The sequence below is a fragment of the Pinus tabuliformis genome, chromosome 2_2 (genome assembly GCF_031772625.1).
Source record: "Pinus tabuliformis cultivar Carrire ecotype Pingquan chromosome 2_2, CPIR1, whole genome shotgun sequence".
NCBI classification, from domain to species: Eukaryota; Viridiplantae; Streptophyta; class Pinopsida; order Pinales; family Pinaceae; genus Pinus; species Pinus tabuliformis.
In genome coordinates, this window is record NC_142300.1 from 1083748964 (window position 1) to 1083767538 (window position 18575).

General features: G+C 34.8%; 1 pseudogene; it reads right to left on the reverse strand.

Annotated features, from left to right (window-relative positions):
• Positions 1-7215: 7215 nt before the first annotated feature.
• Positions 7216-18575, reverse strand: part of LOC149197151 (alpha,alpha-trehalose-phosphate synthase [UDP-forming] 6-like) — a 244342-nt pseudogene continuing 232982 nt past the window's right edge.

Genomic DNA, 18575 nt, shown 5'->3' on the forward strand with positions numbered 1-18575 from the left:
AAATCCTAAGCCACAATGTTCTAGCAGAAATATGGAAGAGGGAAGAGATGAACGAGCGACAGGAGTGGAGCGCTAGTTAGGGTTTCAGGCCATATACTCATGGGCACATTTGTATCCAAAAGCTTAAGAAAATATGTGCACATTATAGGTACTTAAGTAAATCTGCAGCTAACACAGGTACTGTTGCTCCTTGGTAACAAATATACAATCATGAACAAGGGATAAACCGACAGCTTCATCACCCTATTTTAGAGAAAGAAAAAAAATAGATGGAATGAGATTATAGAGGGGAAACATACTGCGCATTGATCTACTTGGAATCACCCAAATAGTTTCATTAATACTTGGAGGGTCCAAATAACCAGTCCATTACGTTCGGAAGTACATCCTACGGGTCCCTTACGAAAAACCCATTAGAACTAAATGGAACCAAAGAATTTGGACCACTCGGGTGCAGAAAAAAAATTCAACCAATAAGCATGAAAGAGAAGTAATGAAAACCATGAAACAATGAGACAAGAAACATAGAAATTAGGCCTAAGGCTAGGGAAAACTCACAAGGGGAAAACCCATAAATATTTCCTTATGAGAGAGAGAGCTTAATATTCATTAATACATAAAAAAAAAACATCAAGATAATAGCGAAACTAGTAACCAAGAACAGGATCAAGTACCAAGCCAATTCTCAAACCCTCCTAATTTTTAACCCCCTCCTTCTACTTCTAACTTTGTTTCATAAGAGATAACCAAGGCATAATTATTGTTCCAAATGAGGAGTGGTGGTTTTCCTTATATATACTTAAAAGAGGTTCAAATGGGTGCCTCTCAGGGGCCCAACCAATTTGAACGATAAGAGGTTGACTTGATTAACTTAGGAGGAATAAATTCAAATTCAAATTTTCCTTTTCTTTTCATGATGAAAAGATGGACTATGACTACCATATTTCTAACACTTTATAGGAATTAGTCTGTCTAAACAAATCTATTTGTAGAAAATGGAATACCTAAAAAAATATGGGCTTAGTTTTATTAAAAAGATATATTGGGAGGGATCTCAACAAAAGGATTTTGAAAGGTTTTTATCAATACCTAGTATGATTAGAGGTATTCCTTCATACCCACTAATGAATATGCTTTGACACAAGTTGGCTAAGTGGAGATCCTATGCATATAATATAATATAATTAATGGGTCTATATGGAATGATAATAATGATCCTATGTGTGGAGTGGTATCATTTCTCAAATGATTCTATTAGTGTGAAGGGAGGTAACAATGTATTGAATGATAATTTCTTGAGATATGTGTGCATGCGTTAAATTATTTTTCATAAGTAGTATTTGGAAGTATGTACACATAGGCATGCACACACACCACGCAGGCACGCGCACACACAGATATATATATATATATATATATGAAATATTTTGTAAGTGTGTATATAACTAGAATGAGTTTATTGGTTAAGAATTTAAGTTTCATTCTTGGAGGTTAAGGTAACCAAGGTATGTATTTTCAAAAGATAAGGTTTGATAGTGACTTTAAAATTAAATTATTACTATAATTAGGTTGAGAGGCAATCTATAATCTGATATAGGGGAGACCTTGTACCAAATATTACATTTGAAAATAATGAATTAATACTTATATTAAAAATAATAATAACAAAAAATTGTTTCTATGTCTAGAATTTCCACCTTGGAACACTCAATATGGGAGTGACATGTGACATCTAAAAATAATATTGATATTATAGTTCAATGTGAAACAGATTTGTAATTCATTTTTTATTCAAGGATCATATGGTATTTAAAAGAAAAATTTTGCTAACTATAAAAAGTATAATAATAACAAAAAAAAGAATTTAGTGACACTAATTGGTAAAAATATTCCAATCTCCATATTACATAACAAAACAATGTCAATATGGATTCTTAAGGATATATTTTAATATGCATGTAAAGTAAAATATTTTAATATATATAAAAAATCTACCATATATATATGCAGGGAGAAAGATAATTTTGTTATTCTATTAGCATGTTGTTTCTAGTTTAGGGTATAAGGAAGATGTATAATTCCTTTAATGTTTAATATAGAGTTGACACACAAGGTTTAAAAAAAAGTATTAATAACAAAAGAATATTAAATGTTAATATATATCTATCCAAAAAGAGCATGCTTGACAAAAATATTATATATATTATGTAAAGTAAATAAATAAATTATATTTAAGACATTTCATTAATGTGTTTCTCAAGATAAGGAAGATACATAATTCCTTCGGTTGATAGGTGTTCCCTAATTTAGTGTATACTTGGGGTTTATAATTCAAGTATAAATCCATATTAAATTTTGATTTATAAAGGACTCAGAGGGATCAAATCTCCTAAGGTGCAAACCTTTCTTCAAGTTTTCCACTCTAAAAGAGGTTTTCACCTCAAGATATTTGATAGATCTTGGCCCTTGGTAGATCCCCCATTAACAAGGATTTATATTGGTTACTAACACAACTATATAGATTAAATAGTTAGGATATGTCTATAGGCCTCTCACAATGCTTATCTCATGGTATATCTCACATTACCAAAATTAAAAATATCTTAAAAATGAACTAAATTATAACTTGATTTTAAAGTATTATTGTTATTAAATATAATAAGAGTTAATAATATACATTTAAAAAAAAACATCTAACAAGATTTTTAACCATGGAAATTCAATCCTCACCTTAACCCTAGAGATTCTTGATCTATAAGTAGACTTTGTTATAATAAGATGCCAAAATACCATGACTTACTAACACCACATACACCACATGCGAAAAAACAATAAAAGAGTATATTTTGAGATAAATTTCAATCTTTGGTCTGTGACTACTACTAAAACTAGTGCAACTATATAGATTAAATTCCTGGTAAATGCATATAGACACCAATACATAACAACCATCAAAGCACTTACTTCATAATAGATATCAAGTTGTTAAAACTATCAATTGCATCAAATGTTGCAAAGGAAATGTTGTAAGGCATAAATTTGAGAAGAATCTTGACATATAAAAAATCATTGAAAATAAAATGTAGTACTTTTGATTCTTATATTGTTTACTTCCACATAGTTTTGGTGCATATTTCTTTCTCCTCTCCTAATATTTTCTGAATCTTAATCTCTTCGCTTATAGATTCATAGAAAGCTGCCATTGCATAATTATCAATATTTGCCTTCATCACAAATTGAACCTAAACTATTTGCATAATAAAATAATCTTCCTTTTGTCTAAAAAAACTCTTAACTTTTATAATTTTTTATTACTTAATTTTTTTTATGATATTTATTATAGTCATCTTTTAAAACTAAAAAACTAAATGAAGAAAGATTGTGTCAACCATGACAGATTATTCGATCGAATATTTCTTCCTTTTTAGCGTACTTATACAAATCAAGTGCTTAAAATTTCGATTCATATGTCAATACCAAATCAGAATCGTTTGAATCAATAATGGTTTAAAGTAAGTGATTGGTTTAGTTTTCTAATTATGAACAATATAGAATACTTTTTCCTTTATGGTTGCAACGTTTTTAATGATGATTACTTTTACTTCATTTAAATATTCATTAACTTCAACAATATAATATTGTTGATATTGTTGATAGAGATAATTCAATACCATGTGGACTTAACACTTTCACTAAAGAGAGATAGGTAACAAGTTAAGAGATAATTATACTGTGAGTATATCGTTTTTTGGCAATGCATGTTATAAATACTTCTCTTCTTCTCTTCATTTTATGGTGCTTAAGGTAAATTAACTCATTATAGTTATGGCAACTTAACCTAAGAATTCTCTTTTTTTAATATTGTGGATAGAGAGGAGAGAGGCTTGGTAGTTCAATACCATGTGGAATTAACACTTTCACTAAAAAGAGATAGGATAACAAGTTAAGAGATAATTGTGCTGTGAGTAAATTAGTTTTTTGGTAATGCATGTTATAAAGACTTCTCTTCTTCACACTTTCACTGAGGAGAGATGGGATAACTAGTTGAGAGATCAGTGTGCTATGAGTAAATTGTTTTTTAGGCAATATGTTATAAGGGCTTCCCTTCTTCTCTTAATTTTATGGTGCTTATGGTAAATTAACTCATTAAAATTATGACAACTTAACCTAATTGAAAACATCAAGTTAGATCACATTGTTCACATAGACAAGGAAACTAGCCAAAAGACTTGACCTTGCGACCTCTTTCTGGTAATTCAAAGTACTCAAGCCACTCCAACTAACCAGCTAGGTGGTGCTTTGAGTAGATTGCCCCATGATTCAACCAATTTGAAAAACCTTCACAACCCTCGTTTATGTTTCTCAATAAAACCATAAGTCAGTAACAAAAGATAAAAACAACCCTATAGCTTATTGGCCATTGAAGTCACAGAGATCACTAGCATGTAGTTAAGAAAAATCAATCTCCAGGAATCCATGCTTCAGATGTCACATATCACATTGACAAATTATAGAACACTTAAATTGACAAGTAATCTACCGGCTGAAAACCAGATACACTACTACTAAAAAATTAAAGTAATCTAACTTCATAGCTAGAAATGTTTGTTAATTGCTTTTTGACAACCAAAAATTAGTTTGTTTCTATAAATATGCAACCTAGATGTGTTCTCTACCTTTTGTACTACTTGATGAAGATGTCCTCTTCAATCTAGGGCTCCTCCCATGATTCCTATCAAATAACACAATCAAGTTGTTGGGTCTTGGATTCTCTCTCCAAAAGGTTATCAAACAATTCACCTACCCCTTCGTGGTGATTGATAACTCAGTTGAAAATCCTTCCTCTCTCCCCACATTCCGCCTCATCTTCTAGTTGCATCACACCTTAACAACCTTTATACTTGTCATAGTTTTGTTTTTGCACTTATTTTGTTTTTCTTTTTAACCATGTACCCAAAAAATTATTTTTTAATAGAGTAGAATTAGGAAATATTTCTGCACTATTATTATGTATTTACATTGGATGTAATTTTAAGTCCCATTTAATAGTTATTATGCTCATTAGTTGAACCTCCATAAAACAATATTATCTTATTAGGTTTGATTTCATAAATCCCCTCTCAACACAGCTCAAAGATTAAAAACCTCACAAGAACAAGCATGTTCTTTGCACCCACCTATCTCTATTGATATCAAAGGTAGGCCAAAATAATTTCCATTTAGTGTATCAAGTACAATCAATGGGAATAAATAAATAAATAATCCATTAATAGAAGCAAATTGTCAAAGAAACATTTCCCAACTCTTATATAAGTATCTATAAACCTAATTACAAGTAACTATAAAGCATCAATACAGTGACTCACTATGTCCTTCAAGAGTAAAATGTGGCAGTTGCAACAAAATTAATAGTGTACAGGGCTAGAAAAATATCATAATTTGGAGTTACGGTCACAACGAGTCTTCAGTGAATGCTCAAGATCCTCTAAACCTAGATAGTTATATAGATCAAATCAATTATATTGGTCATAAGAAATTAAAGAAGTAGGATTTGAAATGTACCTGATATTCAAACACAAATGTTCTTCGTGTCCTTTTCAGTTTTTAAAACGAGTAGCAGTAAGGCTTGAATCCATGATAAAAAAAAAAGTATTTTTAAGGTAAAACTATTGTGATAAGCCATCTACTTTAATAAACGAAATGTTATGTTGTAAATATCTGCAAGTTGAAAAGACTGAATACAAAGAAGAGTCCCCATCTGTTGTGGGGAAAAATGCCTATGCAGGACGATCCTATCCACCTAAGGCGTGATAGGGCCTTAGCAACAAACGAATGCAGCTACTTCGGTTTCTTTCCTTTATGAAAATGAAAGAGAGGAGATTGGTAGACTTACCGTTATCTTTCGGTTGTCCCTCGATCTAGATCCTCTCTGCTTTGTGTGTCCATAGCTACTTGCCTCCTCGCTTTTGCTCCAACGAGATCACAAGAGAACAGCTACCTGTGACAAGAGAACAGCTACATGCAACAAGAGAAAGACACAATACAAAGGAAAATATACATATTCATAAATGATTCAGGATTAGAAGTAAATCAAATACACTAATGCAAATCATATAATAAACACCAGCATATAGGAAAGAACCAAGAAGCTTTATTGATTGATAAACAGGGTTCAGGAAGAGATACAACCCATAGGGTTCCAACCCAGCATCTCCTTCCCAGCAGCAAGGAATTCCTTCTTCAGCCCCTTTCAAAAGCATAAACACCCAATGATCCAACCACAATCCAGCAACAATTCTTTGCAATACAATCCAGCCTCCTTAGACCTCATGAGAGAGCTCTATATATAGGAGTTTTGGAGAAAGGATGAGTCAGCTTGAGGCTACATGAAGCTGACTAGTGTCCTCTCCCACTTTAGTTCTTGAGTCCACTTGGAGATTCTTACTTCCACTTGGAGATTTGGAACCTCTTACTCATCACCAGTCGAATTCCCTGATCCAAGCATCATTTTGGAAGCTTCCTGGGCATTGACACCTTGAGGAATGAGTCTGCCACTTGTCCAAGTACGCTCAGTGCAGGTGGCCTTCTTTGCAGTTGACATTCAGCGCAGGTACACAGTGGAGCACTTGACATTCAGCGCAGATGCTCAGTGGAGCAGTTGACATGATCCAGAAATTGCTTGTTTTTGAGTGTTTTCAGGTGGAGAAACTTTATAAACTGATGTGGTTTGCTGGCCTAGTTCCTCTAGGGGTAGGAACAACATGTTTAGGGACTTTGGATCCCTTAATTATTGACATTTCATGCTCAGTGATGCAAGGCACAAAAATGTCTATAACACCATCTACCTCCTACAACTGTATAACAAAGGTTTCCATATTTAACACTACAAATGTAAAAGCACAAATATTAGATAGGTCCATTTATTTCTTATGTTGTATAGCTACATTGAAATGAAAAATGAAAGAAACACATTTTGTACATAATAATCAACCCCATCCAAAATGTGAACGACAAGTCCTGCTCCTAGTGAAGTTAATCTCAAAAATCTGCTCAGAATTGCATCAAGATTACAGGAAGTAACATTAAAATATACAAGATGATGATCAGTGACATGACCTGAAACAAAGTGCACAACGTCAAAAAGGAAAAAATTATTCAGATATTTATATCTGTTTTATTCATCGAACTGCCTAAAAGAATACATGAACTTTGGAATCATCCTTCTAAAACAGAAGGAATAGCCCTTGGTGAGCTTCGAGACATTGATTCAACATTGATTCACTTGCTTATGAAAGTTCATGTAACATGTTAACTACTTCAACAATATCATCCAAGTAATATTTAGCCTTACTCAACTTCTAACCAAAAGTGCATGCAAAGACCTCCTCCTTTGCAGTTTTAGGTAAGGTTTCGATTACACTGTCAATGATCTCAAACATGTCTTCATCTGAATGATAACCTCCTAAACACAATACATAATCTAGAGAATTTCCCTGGATAGCCATCACTGTTAAAATATTTTCAACTATAACACCCTTTCTCACTCCCCTGCACATTTTGAATCCAAACAATTTTAATAAATTGCCTATCTTGAAGATCTTAATGCAAGATCAAAATGACATAAAGAAAATTCATATCCTTGAAAAAATTAGCCTTAAGACTGCTTGATTGGTGTATTGTACCATAGGCTTCACTTCCACAATTTGTTGACCGCTCTTGACAACAACTGGCTCATTTTCCAGCACACTCTAAAGATGATCCTAGAAGTGCCATATAACACTACTCTCTATGGCCTTAATAAATGAACCCTCTGTGCTTTCAGTGTACAACTTCATAATGGGGCCCACAACTACTTTCTAACCAAAATCCATCGTTGGCACACATGTTTTTCATTCTTCTTCGTTCTGTCACCTACTCCAAAAATGTAAATGAAAAAGGTTAAGATGTAATTTGAACATTCGAAAGGTGGGAAAAAGCTTGCATGATTTTCTAATGTAAGCATATAAAGTTAAGAGTTCAAATACCTAAAAAAAAAAACCATGCTCTACAACAATCCCAAGATTTTTACAGGGTGAAAACCAATCATTCAAAGTTTTTTGCCCTCATCCACTTACAATAAAGACCACATTCTTTGGATCATTGCAAAGGGTGTTTAGGACTGTCAGGACATCTGAGTTTGGAGTCCTGTTAATTGAAGTTTGAGGCATCATGGTACCATCATAATCCAAAAGAATGGCTCATCTATTACTCTTTTTGTAAGCCCAGCCAATATGCTCAGTTGAAAGTTTTCGAAAATTATAATAAAAAAGGATTGTTTTTTGACAACCTCCATATCGAAAATGAACTTTGTTTCTAGACTAAACAACTTAAGCCTTTAATAGGGGGTTTCTAGCCTCAAAAGCTATGAGAACAATTTGATGTCTACTACCTTAAAAGTCAAGGTTTGATAGAGAGTTGAGGTCACTCTAGGTTCAATGTTGATGTGTATTCCTTGGACTACTCAAATTTGCTTCCTTAAGTAAAAAATCTTTTCCCAAATCTATTGATGAGTTGGGATTTCTTGGTCTACACCTTCAGCCTCCTGCTTGATATTTCTGGGAATCCGAGAAGGTGTATATGGAGAAGAAGCACAACCATATTAATATCACTCATTTAAATTTGCAACCAAAAAGAACTTGATACACACAATGATACAAACACAATATTCTATGTAAGTTTGTCCCTGCGTATGGATCAATAAGAGCTCTAATCACCACCCTGGGATTATTGTGCAATTGGATGATGGATTAGAACAATAAAATGTAAGGGGTATAGGCAGCACTTACCTATCAGTTAGAAAAAGCAAACCACAAACTTGTCATCTTGCAGGATATACCTTTGCAAAAATAGGTCCACTGAAAGACAGTATTGGTGAAGCACCAATGGAAAGTGAAAATGTTGCATGGTTATGGAAACCTTACAAATGCTTATTAATACCACAAGAATTCTTCCTTAAGCATCGTATTGGGGTAGAGGAGCAATTATATGAAATGGGAGGTGCATATTTGTTGCTTCTATGTAATTGAAATAAGACTCCACAACCTTATTCCTTCACACATTCATATATATTTTATTTTTGTAAGCTGGATGTTTTTTGTAGAATATATTGTAGCTATTACTTCTTGGATTTTACTTATGGTATTGTTAGTTTATTCTATAGCTTACTATGTTCGCACTTAGTCATTCTATGTTTATTCAATAACATAAACATGGGAGATGGAAAATGACTCACATGGCTCACACTCTTTTTTTTTCCGAGGAAAAAAACCGAGCTTTTCTATTAATATGAAAATAAAAAAGCTACAAGCAGATGATTAAACATTCAGCAGAGAAACTGCCTGAGACAGAGAGGTAAGAACCATCCTTCTCCGTGAAGTCATCGAGCAAGTCTTATGCATATAGACATAAACACCAAGTTCAGCTGAACTCGGCCTGTCACAGCCAAAACAACGGCTGTTTAAGAAGAACCCGGGTCTCCATTTTCAGGAAAACAACCCGTTAATTGTCAAAAAATAGAAACAGAGTTTTTTAAACTTTTCTATGTCTATGAGCATGGAAATAAACATGTGATAATCGATCACAGGAACATATGCCTCCAGAAACAACAAAAATATTAAGTCCGTTAATCCTGGAGCATATTCAGCAAGAAAAACAAAAACCACTATGAGTAAGGGGCCAAATCCGTCTCACGGATCTGGTCCTGAAGCTGCTCTTTTATCCTCCACGAACCCACAGCCTGTTGTAGACCTGCTTTAGAATACCGGTCTGCCTCATCATTTTTGTCCCTGTAAATATGTTCAAGAGAGAAAACAGAGAAAGAAACTTTTAGATTTTGAATTTCTTCTCGCAGGGGCAGCAACATATAATTCCGACATCTAAATTTTCCATTGACCCATTTGACAACATTTGAGGAATCACCAAAGATCTGAACTGTGAGGACCTGTCTGTGAATGAGCCAGCAAAGGAGAAGTTTTAAGGCTGAAAGTTCGGCATAGTTATTTGTGCCCATCCCAAGACCCACCGAGGCTTTAAGCGAATGTGAAGGACTGAGATGGATAATGATTCCGGCTCCGGCATAGTCGTTTTGAGCTGCCCCGTCAAAGAAAGCCCAGGGTATGCCTTCCCTAATCCGGATTTCTTTCTGCTGGTTTGAGGAGGACGAATCTTCCGGTTCAGGTATGCTAGTAAGGATAGCAGAGCTCTGAATTGCAATTACCTGCGCCGGGATAGCTTTTTCATTGAAAATACTTCTATTCCGGGCTATCCAAATGCCCCAACAGATAATGGGTGGAAGGTTCCTCAAGTTCTTCTCGGGATAGTTTGTCCACCAAAAATCCCAAGCTGCAGCTAGATCTCCCCCTTCCCATTTGGAATTTATGTTCAAAAGCTTTTTAGATTCTTCCCAGACTAGTCTTGTAAAAGAGCACTCCACAAATAAATGTGAAATGGATTCCGAGGCTAATAGACATAAGGGGCATCTGCTCGGCCCCTGCTTGAACCGAGCTTGAAGGATTTCCCAAGTAGGGATCTTTTTTTTAAGCGCACACCAGAGGAAGATTCTGGCTTTCTTGGGGCATTTCAGCTTAAAAAGGGGTTTTTCCCACCAAACAGGAGGATCCCATCCCTTCCTCTTCATCAGGAAATTGTATCCAGCCTTTGGTGAATATAGACCAGTCTCCGAGTGAGCCCACACTAGGGAGTCAGGGAGGTCCTTTATTCTTACATTTGACCGCTTGAGTTCTTGAGTGAAAGCCTGCCATTCAATTCTCCAGAAGGGGTCAATCCCCAGCTCCTCTACAGATTTCCATTCCTGCCCCCAAATGGAATATACATCCAAATTTGCAATCTGACTTAAACTGTGAATTCCCAAAGAATCTATATGAGCAAGGAGACCGGGAGACAGTGCAAAAAGATTATTGCAACCAACCCACGGGTCCCTGCCAATCCGTAGACTTTCTCCGTTCCCCACCTGCCAAGCGAGTCCTTGTTCAATGATTTTGAATGCCTCTGAAGTGGCCTTCCATATTACCGAGCAGTTCCTACCTTTTTTGTTTGGGCTCCGGATCCAATCCTCGAGGGGGACTGGGTCAATGTACTTCCTTTTAACTACTCTGGTCCAAAGGTTCTCTGCTTTTATAATACGCCATCCTGATTTTGCGGCCAGTGATTGACTAAAATCCACGAGCTGCTTGATGCCCCAACCCCCCCATTCCTTTGGTCGAGCAATCTTATCCCAGGCAACCCAAGGAAGGACTGAATCTTCTTTGGCTCCCGACCACAGAAATCTGCTACAAATTTGTTTTATTTTATGAAGGACACCTTTTGGGATCCAGGTCAACGCAGCCCAAAATACCGGGATGGCTTGAAGAACAGAGTTTAATAGAGTAAGTCTGCCCGCCCTTGAAAGCCACTTGAAACTCCAATGGGAGATCCTTTGTTCAATTTTAGCCACTAACCAGTTCCAGTCCTGCTTTCTGTAAGCATGCGGTTTTAACCAAAATCCCAAATACTTGAAAGGCTGATCCATACTGCATATTTCAAAAGGAAGGTAAGATGTGATCAATATCTCCTCTTGCCTGGAGAAAGCTTCCATTATTAGATGAGACTTCCTGGGATTTATTTGGAGCCCTGTAGCTTTCAGAAATATATCAAGAATATCTTTGAGCGCTTTTAGTTCATTAATATTTCCATTTGTAAACAATAGAATATCATCAACAAATAGGAGGTGGGTTATGAAAAGATTTACAGCAACTTCCAAACCTGTAATCAAACCTGCTCTCTTGGCTTTTAAAATCAGTCTGCTGAGGCCTTCAGCTGCCAGAAGAAAAAGAAGAGGAGATAGAGGGCATCCTTGTCTCAAACCTCGCTGACTCTTGAAGAATTGTGATGCTGCCCCATTGATCAAAACAACAAAACTTACATTTGAAATACACCCCATGATCCAATTTATGAACTCCACCTTGAACCCGAGGTGGGTCAATAGCAATCTAAGATATGACCATCTAATCCTGTCATAGGCTTTGGACAGATCCAACTTTAGCACTGCTCCTTTTTTCTTTGCAAGTCTAATGCTATGGATGGTTTCCTGGGCCACCCCAATGGCTTCATGAATTTGTCGACTGTCCAGGAATCCAAATTGCTCACTCGATATGCAAACTGAAAGAATGGGCTTCAGTCGGACCGCTATGATCTTTGCTATAATCTTGTATATAGTATTACAGAGAGAGATGGGTCTGAAATCTTCAAAAGATTCCGGATCCTCTTTCTTTGGAATGAGAGCTATGAAAGTTGCGTTGAATGGGCCATATATTTCTCCTTTTTTCCTTGACTCCTCCACAACGTCTGTTAACTCCTCCCCAATCTGCTCAAAGAAGTGAGTAAACAGTTCAATGGTCCAACCATCCGGACCAGGGCTTTTGTCCTTTGGCATTGATTTTATAACATTTTCTACCTCCTCCTTTGTTACTTCTCTGTAGAGATTTTCTGCTTCCTCCTCCTCCACAAACCGAGGGAAAGCTTGAGCAGTTCGAATGATTTCACCTATAGAGATTCCCCCTTGGTCAGCAAAAGGGGATTGGAAATGATTCTTCCCCAGGTTTGAGACCGCCTCGAAAGTGGAGTACTCTCTCCCCTCGGCATCCTTTAATTTCCAAATAGTATTTGCATTTTTCCGCCCCTTTGCATAATTATGGAAAAATTTTGTATTTTCATCCCCTGCTTTCAGCCAAATAGCCCTACTTTTTAGCCTCCATTCCTCTTCTTTGTCCAGAAGGATCTTCGCTCTGCTCTTTTCTAACCCCAATATTCTATCCTTCGCCTCTTGTGTAATGTAAGCATCAGCATCAGGGTCTTCTAGCTTACTAAGCTCCTCCTCAATTCTAATCAATTCCTCGTTTGATTTTCTCTTCCTGTCTGCAGCCCATTCAATGGTTGCCCTCTTCAACCTTTTTAAGTTCTCCAGAAAGTGAGCTCCTTTGTTTTCCGGTGGGGAAGAGCTTGGATGCCTCCAAGTATTCCTAAACATCTGAATAAAGGACTCCTCCTGAAGCCAAGAAGCATTGAACTTAAAAGGGGAGGCCAGCTTGGGGGGAGTCTTGGAGAATTCTAGGTAGATAGGAAAATGATCCGAGTTTCCCCCATCACCAACCCATTGTCTGAAGAGAGGGATGTAAGAAGCCAAAGACTCATTTATAAGAAACCGATCCAATCTTTTAGCAATTCTCTCCTCTCCCGTTCTTCTGTTTCTCCAGGTCGGCTTTGCCTTGATTATGTTAACATCAATCAGATTATGAGTCTGTAAGGCTTTTAGGAAAAAGTCTGCCAGAGGATCTTCCCTTGCATTGGGCCCCCAGGCTTCTGCCATCCCCAAAGAAAAATTTAGATCTCCCCCTATCAGCAATCTTTTGTCTTTTAACAGCTCTTTCGAGAGGAAGTCATCCCAAAAGGGTGCCCTGCCCTGGCAGGGACCATATACATTGATGGCCATAAAAGGCAGATCAAAATCAGGCGAAAGGATCTCCAACCCAAGAGCGTGGGACACACCCCAAGAATTTAGAACCTTAAATCTTCCCTTTTTGTAACCAATAGCAAGGCCTCCAGAGTGTCCGACTGCATCTAGGGCAGTGAAAACCCAACCCGAGAAAAGAGAGCAGAGCGAGGACTCAACATCAGCACTATTGCCGAGAGTTTCCTGAAGAAAAATCATATCCGGGTTGTGGCGGGAGATCAAATCTTTTAAAGCTAGTTTTTTGGGTTTACTAGCCAACCCCCTACAGTTCCAAGAAAAACAGATCATTTGATAACTGTCTCAGGGGGTTTCGCTGCTCTAAGCGCCCCAGGGATCGACATTTGTTTACCATCTGCCACATCAAATTTGGCCTTAACTTGGGCTTTTGAAAGAAGAGATTTCCTCCCTCTGCCTTTTTTTTGATGACTCTTCGAAGACTCAGGACAGAGTCCACCAACCGATTCCGGGACAGTCAGATGGCTAGCAGGTCTTTTACTGTGAGATCTGAGGTTGTAGTGTCGGACAGGTGATGAAAACCCCGATGTCTGGCTCATTCTAGATAGGTCTTTTACAACATTGATTGAAGGGGATTTGGCTTAATTATTTGTTTTATATTTCATTATATATTTAGCAAATTAGAACATAAATTGTCGACTAAATGGAAAAATGCCCAGGGCCAGACAATTCTTATAAAATGGTTGTCGGAATTATGATCCAAAGAATTGAAAATAAGCCCCAAGCTTGTCCAATTTGAATGTTTCAAGCATGCGAAGTTGATTATCTATCTTTAGTGCTTCAGAAATGTTGCCAGGTACTTATGGTGTTTCCTTAGATTCTGATGAGGATAATGATGAAGGTCAAGCAACTAAAACATACGCTCTTTCCGAACTACCTATTAGTGTGAGAATACGCGAAAATGGTCATGAACTTTCTAGCATTGCATATGCCTCTAGAAGTGATGTCTATGTCCAACATCTACCAAAAGGTCAACATTTTTCCTCCACATTAGATGCAAAAATGAAGATAGAAGAAACTCATGATGAACCTATATCAGCAGGAACTAAAGCGGAATATAGATGTTCATTTTCACATAACGGCCCTAGGGATTTGTTAAGTATTTAAATTGGAAAGGAAAAAAATAGCATGGAGGAAATTTCAAATAATAAACTAAACCAATCATCAGAAAGGAATATAATATGCCACACTTTTATTGTTGAGTATCAGAAGAACTCTAATGAACTCAATGTTGATGAAACTCATATTTCCTTTATAGTAAAAATAAATCAGCTACAGAAAGGTATTTTGGTTCCTCCATCTTGGGAAGTTAGTTCTGATACTTTGAATAATCCATACAAAATCTTGAAAATAACTTTAGTGAGCAATGCTCTGCTTAATAGTCAATGTGGCGAAGGTTTATGAAGATAGTAAAGAACTTACTAGCTCAATCAATTCTTCCACTGGAAAGATTGAATGTAAGTCTATCTCCACAGAAGCAAGTGCAAACAAATCTTTCTTTGAGGGAAAGGTGGTCTCAACATCTTTTACCACACTTGTTGAAGTGTTGGGAAATGAAGTTGGTAAATAAGACAGTGATGCCCATAGATGCTCTGAAGCATAACCTATGTGGACAAAATTGTGAGCTCTACACCTAGAAGAGAATAAAATAAATCCTCAATTATACCATAGAATATCTTAAGGATTAGAAAAACTAGACATTTAAGCTGAATAGAGTTGAGGTTGGGACATCACAATTGAAACCAGAAAAGAAGATATAGATGAAAGGAATATATCAGCATAAACTTGTCATAGAGGAAAATTCCATACCTACATTTGGAGAGGGATCTATATTTCTTGAGACAACCAACATCATTAGAAATTAGAATTGAAGTTATGTTTCCCCAAACCTTGTTGGGTATCATATGAATTTTCTCCTACAATTAATAACTTTTGGTTTGGGATAGGATTAGTCATAGGTATCCAATTCACTAATGGCATTAATATGGATCATATTATTTCTAGGTGTAGGAATGGGATATAGAATTGTATTCCTGGCACAACATTAATGACAATGCTAACTGGATTTTCCACTGCCTCTGTCTCTTGCAAACCAACTATCTCAACAATTTTTTCTTTCAAAAAGGATGGTTTTTTGACAACCTCCATATCTAAAATTAGTTTTGTTTCCAGATTCGACAAATTAAGCCTTCAATAGAGGGTTGCTAGCCTCAAAAGATATGAGAACGGTTTGATGTGTGCTGCCTTAAAATTCAAGGTCTGATGGGGAGTTGTGAGTGGTGAAATCTAATTCCTAAGAGTGGATTATACTTCCGAGTGGAAGGATTTCAATGTGATCATGTCTCAATTTTAATCTTTTTAAATATTACAAAATTTCTTTAAGAACTAGTTTATTATATTTGTCTAGTCTATTTTATGCTAAATTTAATCGAGTTTTTTATAAACTTTAAATTGTACTTTATAATTGGTAGGAATAGAAAAATATTTTTAAGTATTAGATTTATTTATACATCAGAAAATATATTTTAAACAATTAAAATTTAAAATCCCATCAAAAGTTAAAATTTATATCATGGGAATTAAAATATAAAATCTAACCAAAATTTAAAAGTTACAATCATACAATTTGGCTACATCACATGATGAATGAATTAATGCATGATACAAAGACAAAGTTCTATGTAAGTTTCTAGTTGTGTTGCATTTGCTTTGGCTTTTAGGCATTAAAAAAATGGGAGAGGATGCAATCTTCTGAAAGGTAGAATAACTGGAGGAACTCAACTCTTCCATTCAATCTCACCTTGTCTTCTTTATTGAGTTGTAGAAATCTATCAGGTTTGGTCATGGTGGAATGGATAGATCATAAGATATCCGAAATAAGAGCTTTTATTACAGAATTTAAGAATTTAATGTACATATATATGCAAATATGCTATGGTTACTTAAATTTGGATGTTTTATAAGAGATGAAAGTTTATTAATCAGAAGATTTTCAAAGACAAAAATTCCATACGTACATTTGGACAAGAAGCTATTCCTTGAGACAACCAACATCATTTGAGATTATAATTGGAGTTATGTTTCCCAAAATCTAGTTGGGTAGCATATGAATTTACTACTACAACTAATAACATTGGGAGGGGATATGATTCATCCTAGGTAGCCAATTTCTTAATGGTGCTAATATGGATCATATTATTTCTAGGTGTAGGAATGGGATATAGAATTGTATTCATGACACAACATTAAAGATAATGGTAACTAGATTTTCCACCTCCTCTGTCTCTCACAAATCAACTATATCAACTACCTTGCGTTTAAAAAAGGACAACCTCCGTATCAAAAATGAACTATGTTTCTAGATTAATAAACTTAAGTCGTTAATAAAGGGTTGCTATCCTCAGAAGCTATGAGAACGGTTTGATGTCTGTTGCCTGAAAAGTAGAGGTATGATGGAGAGTTGAGGTCACTCTAGGTTTAAATTCAGTAACATTCTTTAGGTTCAATGTTCATGTGTACTCCTTGGACTATTCAAATATGTTGCATTAAGTATAAAATCTCTTCCCAAATGTATTGATGGGCCAGGATTTCTTGGTCTACACCTTCGTCTTCCTGCTTGATATTTGTGGGAATCCAAGAAGACATAGATGGAGAAGTAGAGGAATATGGGGCAATGAATTAAATGGATCAATAGGAGATTTGATTACAAAATTTAAGAATATAATGTGTGTGTGTGTGTGTATATATATATATATATATATATATATATATATATATATATATATATATGTATGTATGTATATATATATGTGGTATGTTTACTTAAATTTGGATTTTTTATAAGAGATGAAAGCATACTTTTCCGAAGCTTTTCAAAGAAGAAAATTCCATACCTACATTTGGAGAGGGAGCTATCTCTCGAGACAACTAACATCTTTAGATAAGATAGGAATAACCTATTAATGGAGTTTAATCAACCCAACATTTCAGACTTCCAAGTGAGTCCAAACGTGTAAGAGAACATTAATGATGTATTATAGAGCTAAAGCTTATGTATATATATAGGTTATGGAAAGGAACAATAAGAAAAGATTTAGTCAGCCATATTCATTAGATATTTGGAAGAATTGTTTTTATTATTTTATATTTATTTAATTGTTTAACAGATGATTTAATTTATAATTAATTTGATTTTCTATGAAAATTAGGGTTTGATTAATTATTAGGGTTGTCATAGAGAATTTGTAACGTTTTAAAATATTTAGTATATTGGATTTTAATCTTTATTTTTGAACTAATTAATTTATTTAATTACAATATTATCTTATTATTTTAATGGATTTAAATATATAATTTTAAAATTATTTTAAAATTTGTATGTATCTAAATAGAATGTAGATTAATAAGCTTTAGTTATTTTGAATTTTTTTTGGATGAATTATGTTTATCTAATTTTTTATTATAATTATTTTATTGGAAGTTAAACAAACACCTTAGGATTGTTTCTCTATTTTCTTTTATTAAATTTTTATTTAGTATTAAATTAATTTGTGAACTTGTTTTAATGATCTAAGTCTAGGGCTTGAGAATATGAAATTTGATTTATCTATTAGGTTTATTTAATATGATGATCCTTACTTTAATATTTTAATATGACTAATTTAATATGCTAATTCTTAATGGCCCTCTTTTACTTTTAATCTAATGGATTTAGTCTGAATATCTAATTTTGATTAATAATGTCTATATAGTAAGTAAATGTATAACTTTATTATGTGGAGAAGTTTTTAGATTATTTATGTTGTTGTTAAATTAATTTCATAAAATTTTGGAATAAAATTTTATAATGATATTATTATGTATATTGATTAAGAACTAATTGATTTATAGGAAATGAATGAGTTATGAAATGGTAACTTATTCATCATTAGGGTTTGATTGGAAATTAGAATTGAAGTTATCTTCCCACAAATCTAGTTGGGTAACATCTGAATTTACTACTACAACTCATAAC